Source organism: Papio anubis, chromosome 7 (genome assembly GCF_008728515.1).
Source record: "Papio anubis isolate 15944 chromosome 7, Panubis1.0, whole genome shotgun sequence".
Taxonomy (NCBI): domain Eukaryota; kingdom Metazoa; phylum Chordata; class Mammalia; order Primates; family Cercopithecidae; genus Papio; species Papio anubis.
The window spans coordinates 13,465,536-13,480,286 of record NC_044982.1 but is presented as its reverse complement, the minus strand read 5'-3'; the positions used below and the strand labels follow the sequence as shown (position 1 = coordinate 13,480,286).

Here is a 14,751-nt window from a genome sequence, read left to right as displayed (position 1 = left end):
GACGAGACCCCAGTGACTCACTACATCTGTTGGTTGAGAGTAAGAGGACCGGAGCACAGAGCAACAGAAACAGAGTTGCAGCCATGTGGCCCAGTCCATGGGTCTCACTGTCCACGGGGTCCCAGCCTGAAGCTCATGCGGAGGCACTCACAGAACTGCCCAAGTCCCAGATGGCTGCGTCAGGGAAGGGGCACCTCCCCACCCCCCCCACCCTTCCCAGGAGAGCATCCCAAATCCAAAGAATTTCCTGCCGCATTTCCAGCAAGAATAGGAGAGTCCTCAGGGCCCATCAACAAAAATAACTCATCCTGGCCAGGGATGGGGTCCACCAGTGATGGCCCAGAACAGAACACGCCCTGCCTCTTCACACTCCTAGAGGTTCCCTGGAGGCCACAGGAGATGTACTTGTGGGCTGTGAAGCTGTCAGTCCAAAGCTCTACATGTGTGACCCTGCAAGGCCGCCACTCTGAGCTGCAAATTCTCATTTGCAAAGGCCTCTTCTGGCTCAAAGGTTTTCAAAAATTACTCCTCTTTTAAGATTGTGACTCTCTGTACCTCACCCCACAGTGGAGGTTTACTCTGATACCACCTGACACAGGTGAGTGAGGGGCCACCTTCTCCTTCTTCCTTCCAAAGATGGCCTCTGCCCTGCACAGAAGGGAAGTTCGCATGTGCTGACCCCCTCCTATGCCTGAGCACAAGGCCACCTCTTACTGACAAGGAAATTAAGGCCCAGAGAGGAGCCGAAACACACCCACAGTCATCCTCCTAGTAAGAAGCCGAGGCCAGGCACGGTGGTTCACGTCTGTAATCCCAGCAATTTGGGAGGCCAAGCCACGTGGATCATTTGAGGTCAGGAGTTCGAGACCAGCCTGGCAAATGGGGTGAAACCCCATCATTACTAAAAATACAAAAAATTAGCTGGGTGTGGAGGCGCATGCTTGTGATTCTAGCTACTCAGGAGGCTGAGGCAGGAGATCGCTTGAACCCAGGAGGCGGAGGTTATAGTGAGCTGAGATCATGCCACCGCACAAACTGATGTTTAAAACCCACCCCCAGGGTGATCGGCTATGAAACCCCGGGAAGGTCACTTACCCTCTGTGAGCCTTGGTCTCCACATATGGACTGAGAGCCTCAAAGAGCCACATGTTAGCGCACGTCAGGCACGAAGCTAGAGCTCCAGAGACAGGAGCCACTGCTGTTTCTGGAGCAAACCGTCCTTATAACACTTAACCATGCAGGGCAGGGTGACTGCAGGCTTATGTGCATTTCTGGAGGAAGATTCCCCTGCCCCTGCCACTGGCTCCACACTACAGGCACCTCTGTCAGCTCCCCCAAAAGAATGAGGCACATTACTCACCAGGAGGGCTCCTCCTGATATGTAGACAAAGGTCAGAAGCTGGGTCCTGGACTGGCCTCTCCACAGCTTCAGGCATCCCCAGAGCAGCCAGAGGATGGCGCACCCAAATCTCCACAAGCACAGGCCACAGCTTGTCTGCGCCCAGGTCAAGGTATAAAAAGGGTGCTTGGGAGCTGATTGTGCAGGAAGCAAAACCTTTCTCCAACACGATCCGAATGCCACCGGACACACCTTCCTGCAGGGAGGCGGCAAAAGCCTCTGGTGGCGAGGACATAACTCCTTTTCTTTTCAAGGATCCCATGATGAATGTTAGGACTTTAAAATCTTAAAGAAAATAGGCTGGGCCGGGTGCGGTGGCTCATACCTGTAATCCCAACACTTTGGGAGGCTGAGGTGGATATATCACCTGAGGTCAGGAATTCAAGAACAGCCTGGCCAACATGGTGAAACCCTGTCTCTGCTAAAACTACAGAAATTAGCCAGGCGTGGTGGCACACACTTGTAATCCCAGCTACTTGGGAGGCTAGGGTCCGAGAATCGCTTGCACCTGGGAGGTAGAGGTTGCAGTGAGCTGAGATTACACCACTGCACTCCAACCTGGATGACAGAGACTCACAAAAAAGCAAAAGAAAATAGGCTGGCTAGGCACAGTGGCTCAAGCCTATAATCCCAGCACTTTGGGAGGATGAGGCGGGCGATCGATCGAGCTCAGGAGTTAGAGACCAGCCTGGCCAACATAGTGAAACCCTGTCTCTACAACAACAATGGCAAAAAAAGACAGAAAGAAGGCAGGGAGTGGTGGCTCACGCCTGTCATCCCAGCATTTTGGGAGGCCGAGGAGGGCGGATTATGAGGTCGAGAGATCGAGACCATCCTGGCCAACACGGTGAAACCCTGTCTCTACTAAAAATACAAAAATTAGCTGGGCATGGTGGCACGTGCCCGTAGTCCCAGCTACTCGGGAGGCTGAGGCAGAAGAATCACTTGAACCTGGGAAGTAGAGGTTGCAGCGAACCAAAACTGCGCCACTGCACTCCAGAGCCTGGCAACAGAGCGAGACTCTGTCTCAAAAAACAAAAAAAAAAAAGACAAAAAAAAGCTTTAGTATCAGTCAGGCCAGGTTCCAATCTAAGCTGCCCCGCCTGCTAGCTCTATAACTACTTGCTTGGGGCTTTTTTTGTTGTTCTTTTTTTTGGAGACAGAGTCTTGCTCTATCACTCAGGCTGGAGTGCGGTGGTGTGATCTCGGCTCACAGCCATCTCTGCCTCCCGGGTTCAAGCAATTCTCCTGCCTCAGCCTCCTGGGTAGCTGGGATTACAGGTGTGCATCACCATGCCCAGCTAATTTTTTGTATTTTTAGTAGAGACGGAGTTTCACCATGTTGGCCAAGCTGGTCTTGAACTCCTGACCTCAGGTGATCCACCTGCCTCGGCCTCCCAAAGTGCTGAGATTACAGGCATGAGCCACGGCACCTGACCTGCATGTTCTTTCTGAGCCTTCATTTCCATATCTGTAAGATGGGTGGGGGTGCAGAGTGAAGAGGAAATTTCACCCAGACAGAAGCCAGCAGTCCCACATCACTCTATTCCTCACAGAGAAACCCATGAGCTGCATGCAGTAGCACACTTGTAGTCCCAACTACTCAAGAGGCCAAGGCGGGGAGGATTGCTTGAACATAGGAGTTGGAGACCAGGCTGGGTAACATAGTAAGACCCTGTCTCTTAAAAAAAAACAAAAAACAAAAAAGAAAGAAAAAGAAAAATAGGGCCAGGCATGGTGGCTCACGCCTGTAATCTCAGCACTCTGGGAGGCTGAGGCAGGCAGATCATGAGTTCAAGACCAACCTGATTAACATGGTGAAACCCCATCTCTACCCCATCTCTACTAAAAATACAAAAATTAGCCGGGTGTAGTGGCAGGCGCCTGTAATCCCAGCTACTCAGGAGGCTGAGGCAGGGGAATCACTTGAACCCGGGAGGCAGAGGTTGCAGGGAGCTGAGATCGCGCCACTGCACTCCAGCCTGGGAGACAGAGCAAGACTCCGTCTCCGTCTCAAAAAAATAATAATAATAACAAGAAACTCACGAGCCCAGGACCCTGAGAGGTGCGTGACCCACCACACTGTGGGCAAGAGCTGCTCAGTGGTGAGACGACTGCCCTGAAGCTCTCCCTAAGACTGACCCTGCGGCTCCAGGAGACTGTGGTGCTCACTGCTGTATCAATCCCCAGAACCCAGGAGTGCCCAGCATGCAGCAGGCACTCAGTAAGTACGTGGCATGTGAGTGCATAAAGGAATGAATGGGGTGTTTTTTAAAAAGAAGATGTCACGGCCCACCCCAGATTCGTTCCAGGGGAGGGGGAGGCCTGGGAACCTGCACTAGGACAAGCACCCCAGGGTGGAGACCGGATGTTTCCTCACCTCCGCAGCCCAGCCCTCGACTGTTGGATGGAAACAGGGTGTGAGGCAGAAATGAAAGTGAAACTGCCACAGGAGCATTCTCTCTGCACCCACCAACCATGCCCCGCCCTGCCCAGGAAGCAGCAAGCTGACCACTGGAGGATCCCCCAGAAAAAGATGGGTGGCAGCTCCCAGCAGAGAGGTGTCAGACGCCCCAGGCCCTGCCTTGGGGGCGGCCTCTTGGGTGGAGGGGGAATCCTATCATTTGGCCCTAGGGCAGGTGCACTACACCCGCTTTACAGTTGGGAGGGCAGAGGCTCAGGGCAAGTCTCATGCTCCAACTTCACTGCCATCTCCACCATGCACTATCCCTCTGGGCCCAACAACTGCACACAAAGAATGCTCAGGAAAAAAAAAAACCCTTGAGGCCAGGCATGGCGGCTCACACTTGTAATCCCAGCATTTTGTGAGGCCAAGTTGAGTAGATTACCTGAGGTCAGGAGTTCGAGACTAGCCTGGCATGGTAAAATCTAGCCTGACATGGTGAAACCTCGTCTCCACTAAAAATACAAAAATCTCCTGGGTGTGATGGTGGATGTCTGTAATCCCAGCTACTGGGGAGGCTGAGGTGGAGGTCGCAGTGAACCAAGATTACACCATTGCACTCTGGCCTAGGTGACAACAGCGAAACCCCATCTCAAAAAAAAAAAAAGAAAAGAAAAGAACCCCTTGATTTTCCTAACACTGGATACCACACCGATCAACGGCGGTTGGATGCTGTGCTGAAGACAAAGGCGACCTGGCGGGGTAAAAACAGCATGATTTCAGGAGTCACCCATCCTCTGCACCCCCACCCATCTTACAGGAGTCACTCCACCCATACAGGCTGGAGTGCAGTGGCGGGATCTCAGCTCCCTGCAACCTCTGCCTCCCGGGTTCAAGTGATTCCCCTGCCTCAGCCTCCTGAGTAGTGAATCCAAGCTGTGCCACTCACAGCTGAGTGACCAAGCACCTCGCCTCTCCCTGAGTCTCAGGGTTCTCATCTAGCAAATGAAGACCCCTCACCCATCCCGGAGGGTAGTTATCCCATCTGCAATAGTGCCTGACCCCCAGGGTAGGTTCTCAGGATCCTCTGAGATCTGGTATGAGCCATGAATGCACAAGGGGGCAGAGGGGAAGCAACACAGCCCCGCCAAAGCACAGCAGGCCACCTAAACAAGCCCAGAGTTCCAGTTTCTGGCTTGGGCTCCAAGAGCGCCCAGAGCGACCCCAGGCCAATGAGAATGATTGCTAAGGAGTCCATGGGTTTGCAACATCAACTGCCGAGGAATACGCCGCAAGTGTCTATCTGGCCAGGTCAGTCCCAGGAATGTCTCCCGTGCAAAACTAGCTCCTTTCTATACACTCCGGGCAAACCAGCAGCCATAGGCAAGAAATCTGAAAAGGCTTCTTTTGAGAAGGAATTTCGCAAAAGGTAGCAACAGCAGGTAGAACTGGGCTGGGCTGACGACCTGGTGCCCCTGCCATGTTTCCCTCCTGCATGAGAGGGCTCCAGTGAGGCCTCAGGTGAACGCTGCTAGACTGGAGATTCCCACGGTGAGCTCAGGGTACAGAGACCCAGGAGCCAGCATGGGAACCTCTGGCTCCAGCACACCTCCTGGAGGGGCCCTGCCCCCGAGAAGTCTGAAGACACTGCTTCAGCCTTGGCTAACTCGGTGCTTCCCCACGCCTGACAGTTTTGGGTTATGGTTTAGTGAGGCACTTTATGAAATGACAGTGAGTAGTTTCTCGTAAGAATCATCAGGGTACTTCACAAGGAGCTCCCCAGCCCCTTTCCCAAGGGAATCTTCATCTCACAGGGAAGGTAGACTTCAGTGTACTTCTCCCCAGTGCCCCTGGTGTTTTTTTATTTTTATTTTTTTTTTGGAGACGGAGTCTTGTTCTGTCACCCAGGCTGGAGTGCAGTGACGCAATCTTGGCTCACCGCAACCTCCACCTCCTGAGTTCAAGCGATTCTCCCACCTCAGCCTCCCAAGTAGTAGCTGGGATTACAGGCACCCACCATGACACTCAGCTAATTTTTGTGGGTTTTTTTTTTTTTCTTTTTTTTGAGACAGAGTTTCACTCATGTCGCCCAGGCTGGAGTACAGTGGCGCGATCTCAGCTCACTGCAACATCCACCTCCCGGTTTCAAGCAATTCTCCTGCCTCAGCCTCCTGAGCAGCTGGGATTACAGGTGCCGGTCACCACACCCAGCTGATTTTTTTGTATTTTTAGTAGAGACGGGGTTTTGCCATGTTGGCCAAGCTGGTCTTGAACTCCTGACCTCAGGTGATTCGCCCACCTCAGAATCCCAAAGTGCTGGGATTATAGGAGCGAGCCACCGTGCCCAGCCCCTGGTGCCTCTTTTGTTGGGCAAGTTTGGCAAACAAGTAACTTGGAGGAAGATTTGATGACTGTCAAAGAGCACACACGTCAGGCGTGGCTTCCCTCTGCTGCCTTGGGCACCTGAGGCCTAACCTGATCCTTGAGAAAGGTCAGCTGACCCACCCACCACCACTCCATCCACCACCACCCCACCCACCACCCCCCCACCCACCACCACCCCATCCACCACCACCCCACAGCCCAGAGCGGCTCATTTCCTGAACACAAAGGCTGGACTGAGCCAGACCTAAGGGGAGCATTTTTGTCTTCCTATCCCTGGCCCCGAGGGCATAACTGCAGCCTCCCTCGGATGGGTGGAAGGTCATACGGTCACAAAACAAGGTTCTAGAAGGACACCCCAACACCTCCTTGAACCACCCTGTCTAAAGTGGAAACCGGCCTCAGTTCTGCCCAGAGCTGCCTGCCCTCCAGTCCTGGAACCCAGGGCTTATGGCAGAGGCAGGCCAGAGTGTGTGGCCTCTACACAGTGGACACCATCCACCCTGTGAGTTCTTTAGCTCCTGGAGAGAGCTCTAGGCCCCTTTCGCTGAACGTCGCCTTCTCAGAGAGGCCTTCTCTGACCACAGAGTGCTAAAGTGGCTACAGTCACTGTGCCATGGTTCTCTCCTGTTTGCAGGTTTCCTGGTTCTACTCACACCTTGCAGATTTCCAGTGCATCTGAGAGCTGGTTTGCCTTCACCTCCTGCAGGTGTATATGCCGGCAAGGACTGGCACCCAGCACAGGCCTGGCCAGGGCAGATGCTCAGGACTTGCCCACGAGCCCCTCCGGAACCTGGGACTCACCACCTAACTCCCTCCCCATCTCCCCCACCCCTGGGGTTTCCTTCCTGACCCAGAGCATTCCAGAGTCACAAGTGGCTTTGGCTGAGCCATAGGGACATGAAAAAGGTTTCCAAAAACCACCAGGCGGTTATTAATCCACTAACATACTTTTGTTTGTTTGTTTGTTTTTTTGAGACAGAGTCTAGCTGTGTCGCCCAGGCTGGAGTGCAATGATGCAATCTTGGCTCACTGCAATCTCCACCTCCCAAGCTCAAGCAATTCTCCTGCCTCAGCCTCCCAAGTAGCTGGGATAACAAGCACCTGCCACCATGCCCTGCTAATTTTTTTTATTTTTAGTAGAGATGGGTATTCACCATGTTGCCCAGGCTGGTCTTAAACTCCCGACCTCAAATGATCTGCCCTTCTCGGCCTCCCAAAGTGCTGGGATTACAGGTGTAAGCCATCACACCTGGCCGCTAACAGATTCTTTTTTGAGCTCCTATGTGCACTGGTACAGGCACTGGGGTTTCAGCAGTAAATAAAGCTGCCAAAATCTCTACCTTCATGGAACCAACTACTTAAAAACCAGACAGACTTAAAATAAGCAGGACGATGAGCAAGTCAGAGAGAAAGAACAGGCCCAGTGGTGGGGGCCTAAGTATCAGTGAAGATTCTGATGGCGTGAGAGGAGAACGAAGACATCTCCCTGAAGCTGTCTGGGAGGGTCTTTGGCCTGTGGGTCTCGATTTGCCCTCTGGGGCAGCCGAGTCTGCAGGTGGCCTCTGCCACAGGTGTGCCCTGGAACACCATGAGCAATTAACAGGGTGGGGCACCCAGCACTCAAGGGCCTGGAGGGGTAGGGGATGCGGAGGGGGGTCCGGAGTCCGGGGCTCCCTTGTGGGAGTGATTCTCAACACTCCACGGCTCCACGGGATCTCTGACATGAATCTCAGATCCACCCCACCGAACCCTAAAAGCGGCTGTGGGAGCACTCCCCGGGGCCATCCAGAGGACGCGCCTACAGAAACCAGCCCATGGGGCTCTGCTGGGGAGATGCAGGCCACAGGGGCAGCTGCTTTCTGAGCAGGCTCCAAGCAGCACGACGAAGCCCCAGAGAGATTCAAACAGCCCCACAAGTATGGCCTGGCCCCTCTAACACACACCGTGGGCCGCAGCCGGGAGGTAGGGCCTGTTCACAAGGAGGCTTTGGACAGTGGTGAATGGGGAGCACTCGATTTGGAGTGAGGCAAGTTCCCCTCCCACATTTCCACTGTGTGACCGTGGGCCAGCTCTCGGGAGTCCCACACCCTCTCCAGAGCAAGGCCACACACTCCCAGGCCGGCTCCCCAGGGGCTACCAGAGTGGGAGAGGCTAGGCTGGGCCCAATTCATGCAGGATGGGGAAGGTGTTTAAGACAGTGACTTTGCAAGGGAAAGAAGGAGGTGCACAGCTCCTGAATGCTTTGCTTTCTAAAATGAGTGTTACTTTTTAAAAGGGAAGTGCCATAGCATTCTCTCAAAAGTAGCTTTCCAGCTGAATTCAAAATGAGTGGGAACTGAAACCCTATTTACATCCAACTGTTCAGGAACTGTGCTCTTGGGGCACTTGACTAAGTATTTACTGAATGTCCCAAACCTGCTAAACCATGTAGGAGAAATAACCGGTAAAGGCAGGATGGCCCAGTGGTTAGAAACACTGGCGCCCAGCCCACCATGCATGTGCACCCAGCTCTTCCGGGTGCCTGCAGTCAGCCCCCAACAACCTAAACTCCTCAATCTCACTATCTCACTAAGCAAAATACGAATCCAGAGGACCATCTCACCCACAGATTTGTCCCAGCACTGAGCACAGGAGGGTGTGCAACGCAGGCTCTCCCATTCACTGTCACTGGGACTGACATAGTGAAATTTGTGAGCAGTTTCAGAACATGTATGAAAAAGCTGGGCGTAGTGGCTCATGCCTGTAATCCCAGCACTTTGGGAGGCTGAGGTGGGCAGATCAATTGAGGCCAAGAGTTTGGACCAACCTGGCCAAGATGGCGAAACCCAGTCTCTATTAAAAATACAAAAATTAGCCGGGCGTGGTGGTGCATGACTGCAGTTCCAGCTACTAGGGAAGCTGAGGCAGCAGAATCACTTGAACCTGGGAGGCAGAGGTTGCAGTGAGCCAAGATCGTGCCACTGCACTCCAGCCTGGGCGACTGAGGGAGACTGTCTCACACACACACACACACGAAGTATTAAAAAGTAAAATGCCTGTGCCCTCTGACCCAGCCCTCCTCATCCAGCAGTGTACACCCAGGCAAGGGGACAGGGTATTGTCGTGCTGCCCATACCAGCGGAAACCAACACCAGGGGAAGACACATGTTCCATCCTTTTAAGAACTGGACCGCACAGCTGTTTTTAAAAAAGAGGCAATGATTCAAAACTGTCTCCAAATGAAGCAGTGATGTGGAGTTTCTCCAAGACACACAGTCCCATGCAATGAGCAAGAGCACAACAGTAGATACACATGGAGAGACCCACACCTGCATGCGCCCCTGTGTATGCATAAACACCTATAGAGACAGACTGCCCCAGGGAACTGGAACGCAGGAATGAGAAGCAAACAGGGCTGACATTTCATTGTATACTTTGAGTCTTCTGAATTTGTTTTGATATGTGCATGTCTTAAATATTCAAAAAGATACAGAAAACAATAAATGATAGCTAGTAATAGTAACAAGATTACTAGCGGAGACTTGGCATTTTCAGGAAACCCCCAGAACAAACTCTTCTCAATCTCCAAACTTGAAAATATACAAGTAGCACCTTAACATAAATTTCTCAGCTTCCGCATCCATAAAGTAGGTGGGGACAGCACCACCGCCTCCTGGGGGGCTGTAAGATTCAGGTGGGCCATGTGCTAAAGGAGAACAGAACCCTGCTGTGATGCTGAAAGGCCACCAGGAAAGCCAGGTTCCCCTTCTTAGCTGTGCCCACTGAACAGTTTCAAATCCACAAACCCCACATCCCTGCAAGATGATCAGTTCAGCCATCATGGCCTTCAGGGTGACTTGCAAACTACCAAAACTAAGAACACTAAATCTACAAAGGCCAAAGGTCCCTGAATAGAGAGGCATCCGTGGGCAGAGACCCACTCGCTCACTCCACAGGGATGATGACAGCAGCGGCTGCCGCCACTGACAGAGCTCCAGGCACTATCCTGAACCCTTTAGCCAATTCCCTCATTTGATGCTTGCAACCCTAAGCTAAATGATTACCCTCACAGATGAGAAAAGTGAGGCATAGACGGGTAGGGAATGTGTCGAGGGTCACAGGGCACGTGGGCAGTCAGCCACGGAGCCAGGCCTGAAACGGAGGCAGTCCCTTCGATAGACAACCCATGTACACACAGACGCTTCCTCCCACATGAAGTTCTGTGTGCTCCCCAGGAGGCTGGTAGAAAGTGTTCATTTGCGAGGCTGGGTTATGAATACTCCCTATGCACTGCTGCAAAGAAAACCTAAGTCAGCACCTCCTCCCACCTCTGCACCCCAGAAATGGTGGTAAATCCAGACATTAAAACAAATAAAAAAATACCCACCCACAGACCAGCATCACTTAATCCTGGAAAAGATCCTCCTTCCTCCCCCCAGAGAATCTCCTGAAAGAATTCCAGACCAGAATGCTAGGCCATCCCTGCAGAAAAGGGCCTTGGAGATGGCCCTATTTTAAAGGAACAAATGTAGGGCTCAAGGGGAAGGGAGAGGCCCGGTGGCATGCTACACTCTCACTGGCACGCCTCCCAAGCCAGTTTACTGTTGACACCAAACTCCCAGCCCTGGGCTACCTACCGAGGGTGCTCATAAACGTGAGCATTAATGAACTCCTCAGTCCCTTCTAAGGTATTGGGACAAATGGGTCCCTGGTGGGAAGCCAAAGTCTGAGATTGCTCCAGAAACACGTTTCTTGCAAGCCGAGTCAGCCCAGCTGGCCTCCAAGTCTCTGGAGGATGAGAAACTCACAGACACTCTTGTGCTTCTGGAGCCTCCTGGAAGCCCCAGCCTAACCTGGGCAAATAAACAAGCAAGCCACATTCTCAGCACAAAGGCCTCAGGAGTGGACGCGAGAAAGCCCTCCAACTGGCTGTGCAGGTCCCGTATACTCCCAGGGCCTCTGTTTCCTCATCCCTCCATCCCAATGAGGGATGTCTTCATCCCTCATCCCTTATTCCTCATCCCTCCATCACTCATCCCTCCATCCCTGGGCTGCTGGAAGGATTAAATGAGATGAGGTCCCTGGAAGCACTTCATTAAAAATCAGCAATTATTACAGTAAAGGCAGATGAGGTTCACCCAAATTTTATACGGAAAGCTTCACCAAGTCATGTGCCTCTTCCGCCCCCACCTCCTGCAACGTAGGTTCAGCCACAGAAAGAATGGAACAGAGAGGAAGAGCTGGAGGAGAGGAGGAGGCACAGAAAACACGAGCTAAGGAAACTGGGGCCAGCCAGCATTCCCCAATGAGGCACTGTAGATAACTACAAAATTAAAAATTAAATTAATATCACCCAGTATTTCCAACTAACAGCTTTAATTTCTTCACTCCCCCTCTGAAGCCCCTTCTGAGCATCTAGAAAAAGCCACAAAGGCCGGGAACGCCTGTAATCCCAGCACTCTGGGAGGCCAAGGCAGGTGGACCACCTGAGGTCAGGAGTTCGAGACCAGCCTGGCCAACATGGTAAAACTCCACCTCTACTAAAAATACAAAAATTAGCCAGGCATGGTGGCAGGCGCCTGTAATCCCAGCTACTCAGGAGGCTGAGGCAGGAGAATTGCTTGAACCTGGGAGGCAGAGGTTGCAGTGAGCTGAGATTGCGCCACTGCACTCCAGGCTAGGTGACAAAGCGAGATTCTGCCTCAAAAAAACAAAAAAAAAAGCCACAAAGAGGGGGTGGTGTGGGAGACCTACAGGGTTGCTCCTAGGCTAGGGAAGGCAGGTGGGAGGGGTACAAGAGAACACAACCAGAGCCGTGTCCACGTAGAAAAGGGAAGAAACAGGATGGCAACAGGAACAAACAGTACTACTGACAAACAAGCAGATTCAAAGGCCCATCTGCTGGCTAGCAGAGCCCCATCCTATCAGAGTGTACATCTGAAAAGGTTGGCCCCTGTCCCTACCTACAGCAGGTGGGGCACTTCCCATGAAGTGGCTCTAACCACCCACTGTTGCCATCAACGTGCCCTACCCCCCAAACCCTTACACCAGGACAAGGGTTACACTTGCAGAGGGGCTCAGCCTTGTAAGGAATGTGTCCTGGGGGCTAAATAGCAGCCACCAGACTCCTGGAAAGATAATGCGGGGGACTGCCTTATTGTCGGAGATGCCCAATAAGAAAGGCAAGTCTCAAGGTAGCCAGGTTGGACCCATTCTAGAAGTTAAATGAAAAGAGCAAGAGTCCGGAACCTGCTCCCTCTCTTGATGGGTTTCCCCACCTGTAAGACAACGGGGCTGGATGAGATGATGGCCAACATCTCTTCCTGCTCTGAGATCAGACTTTTACAAGGCCAGACATTCAGCTAAACAACCCACACCAGGCCAGACCACTTGGGTCATTCTTTGCCCAAACATTCAGACATTCAGAGCAGGGCCATTTTCTTTTTCTTTCCTTTTTTTTTTTTTTTTTTTTGAGATGGAGTCTTGCTCTGTCAACCAGGCTGAAGTGCGGTGGCGCGATCTCGACTTACTGCAACCTCCACCTCCCAGGTTCAAGTGATTCTCCTGCCTCAGCCTCCTGAGTAGCTGGGACTACAGGCGCCCACCACCATGCCCAGCTAATTTTTGTATTTTTAGTAGAGACAGGGTTTCACCATGTTGGCCAGATGGTCTCGATCTCCTGACCTCGTGATCCACCCACTTGGCCTCCCAAAGCGCTGGGATTACAGACAGGAGACACTGTGCCTGGTTCAGAGCAGGGCCATTTTCAAATACCTTTAGACTTTTTCATTAGGGAATTCATAGACAATTCATCACCGGTCAATACAGAAGCCCTGCGCCCCCAGATTCTGAATGTGGAAAACATGATCATGTCGTTTGCACTGTCTCTCAGCCACTGAAGTCTCATCGGCCCTCACACCAAACAAAACCACCTCATGGGGCTCCCTGGTCACTGGCTCAACAGTAGCAGTATTTTGCAGCCAGTATAGAAATGTGGCCACCAGGGGGCACTGCCCTGAAAGTAATAAAGAAGAAACGGAAAAACTCTTTTTGGTGTTTTCTTTTCCTTCTTAGGCTTAAGTGATAAAATATCTAAAGCTTCCCTAGTGAAAACACCAAGTGAGCTTCCTCAGGTTCTAGAATGTCCCTGATGCCTTCTGCCTTCTTTGAAGCCAATATTTTGGCCAAAGGAAGGCAACTAGATTTTGAAGACAACAACCCTTTCGGAAAAATTAATGCTCTACCCCCCAGAATGTTGATACCATAGCTTGCCCTGAACTCCCACCCCTTTAAAGGAGCCAATTGCAGGTCCAGCACGAGGACCTAGTTGTGAGTCTTGGTGAGGAATATTTTGCTAGAGCCTCCTAATTACCAAGTAAAACAAGCCAACCCAATGACAAGCCTCAAGCTTGAGTTGCAGACACAAGATGACACAAATACAGACAGCAGTACAAAAGGTGCGAGGTATTCACTGGGATTTCCCAAGTCTTATATGACTGCAGGGGGAGCTCCGGTGCCTCACATCAGAACTGGACTTTGAGAACATGCCAAAGGGGCTTCTCCAAATTCTTCAGTGTCTTAGAATGCCCTTCCCACAAGAGAGTGTACCCGCGGTACAATGTTCAAGTACCCTTTTGTAATGTTCCAAGGGTCCTAAGACTCATTTTCAAAGCTCTGGCTTTGAGCTCCTCCTGATTTCTTCATGAATTGCTGGGACCACTCTGCACGCCCTATCCATCATGAAGAGGGAACCGGCCTGGGACAAGGCAGCCAACCCCATCCCCAGACCAAGGGATAAAGAACCAGGCACTATCTTATACAAGCTGCGCACCTCTGGCTGCAGGAAGAGCGCCTGCGGGGCTTGCACGGGGCAAAGGAGCAGCAGGCCCTTGGGACAGGCATCAGGTACACAGAGGTGCTGCCAGGCCCACCTGCGCATGCCAGCTCAGACCAGCCACTCGCCCTAGGAGCACCAAGGGATACGGAAACCCAACTGTTCAATTCTCCAACATGTGTGGGGCCCCCACAGGGACAAAAATGCAAGTAGAGCCCATTTTCAAAAATCAATCTAACCAGCTGCATCACAAAAGGTTTCCACCTGGAGTTTGCAAAAGGCTTTCGGAGCTGGATTCTCTTAGGCTTGCACTGAGAAAAAGACTTAACTGCTTCTCAGAGGCAAAGCCACAGTTGTGGAGCAAGGGAAGGCCTACCTGACCCAAGACTCAGTAGTTCTGTAATTTATTAAGAACGTGATCTGTTAAACACCGGAGACTCCGCCAAGGAGCACCAGCACGGTGGGAGCAGGGGCACACAGCCCAGATGGCAAAAGGCCACTCCACACTATGGGCATTTACCCAGCACCTTCTACGCACCAGCCACTCCCTAACTGCGGGACCCCAAGCGAGGTACCCCGCTCCTCTGCCGATCGGTCCCCCTTCTCAGACACGTGGCCCAGAATCACCACCCTGGCCAATTTGCAGGGCTGCTGCGAGGCTCTAATGAGACAGCAAATCACCATACACATGCCAAGAATTGCTACTCGCTTCAACTGGGCTTAACCTCATGATATGCAATGACAGCCTCA

At 52.2% G+C, this 14,751-nt stretch overlaps 1 protein-coding gene across 2 annotated transcripts in view; it reads right to left on the bottom strand.

The window, feature by feature from the left end:
• Positions 1–14,751, bottom strand: part of ITPK1 (inositol-tetrakisphosphate 1-kinase) — a 181,382-nt gene that overhangs the window by 165,366 nt on the left and 1,265 nt on the right. The window lies entirely within an intron of this gene.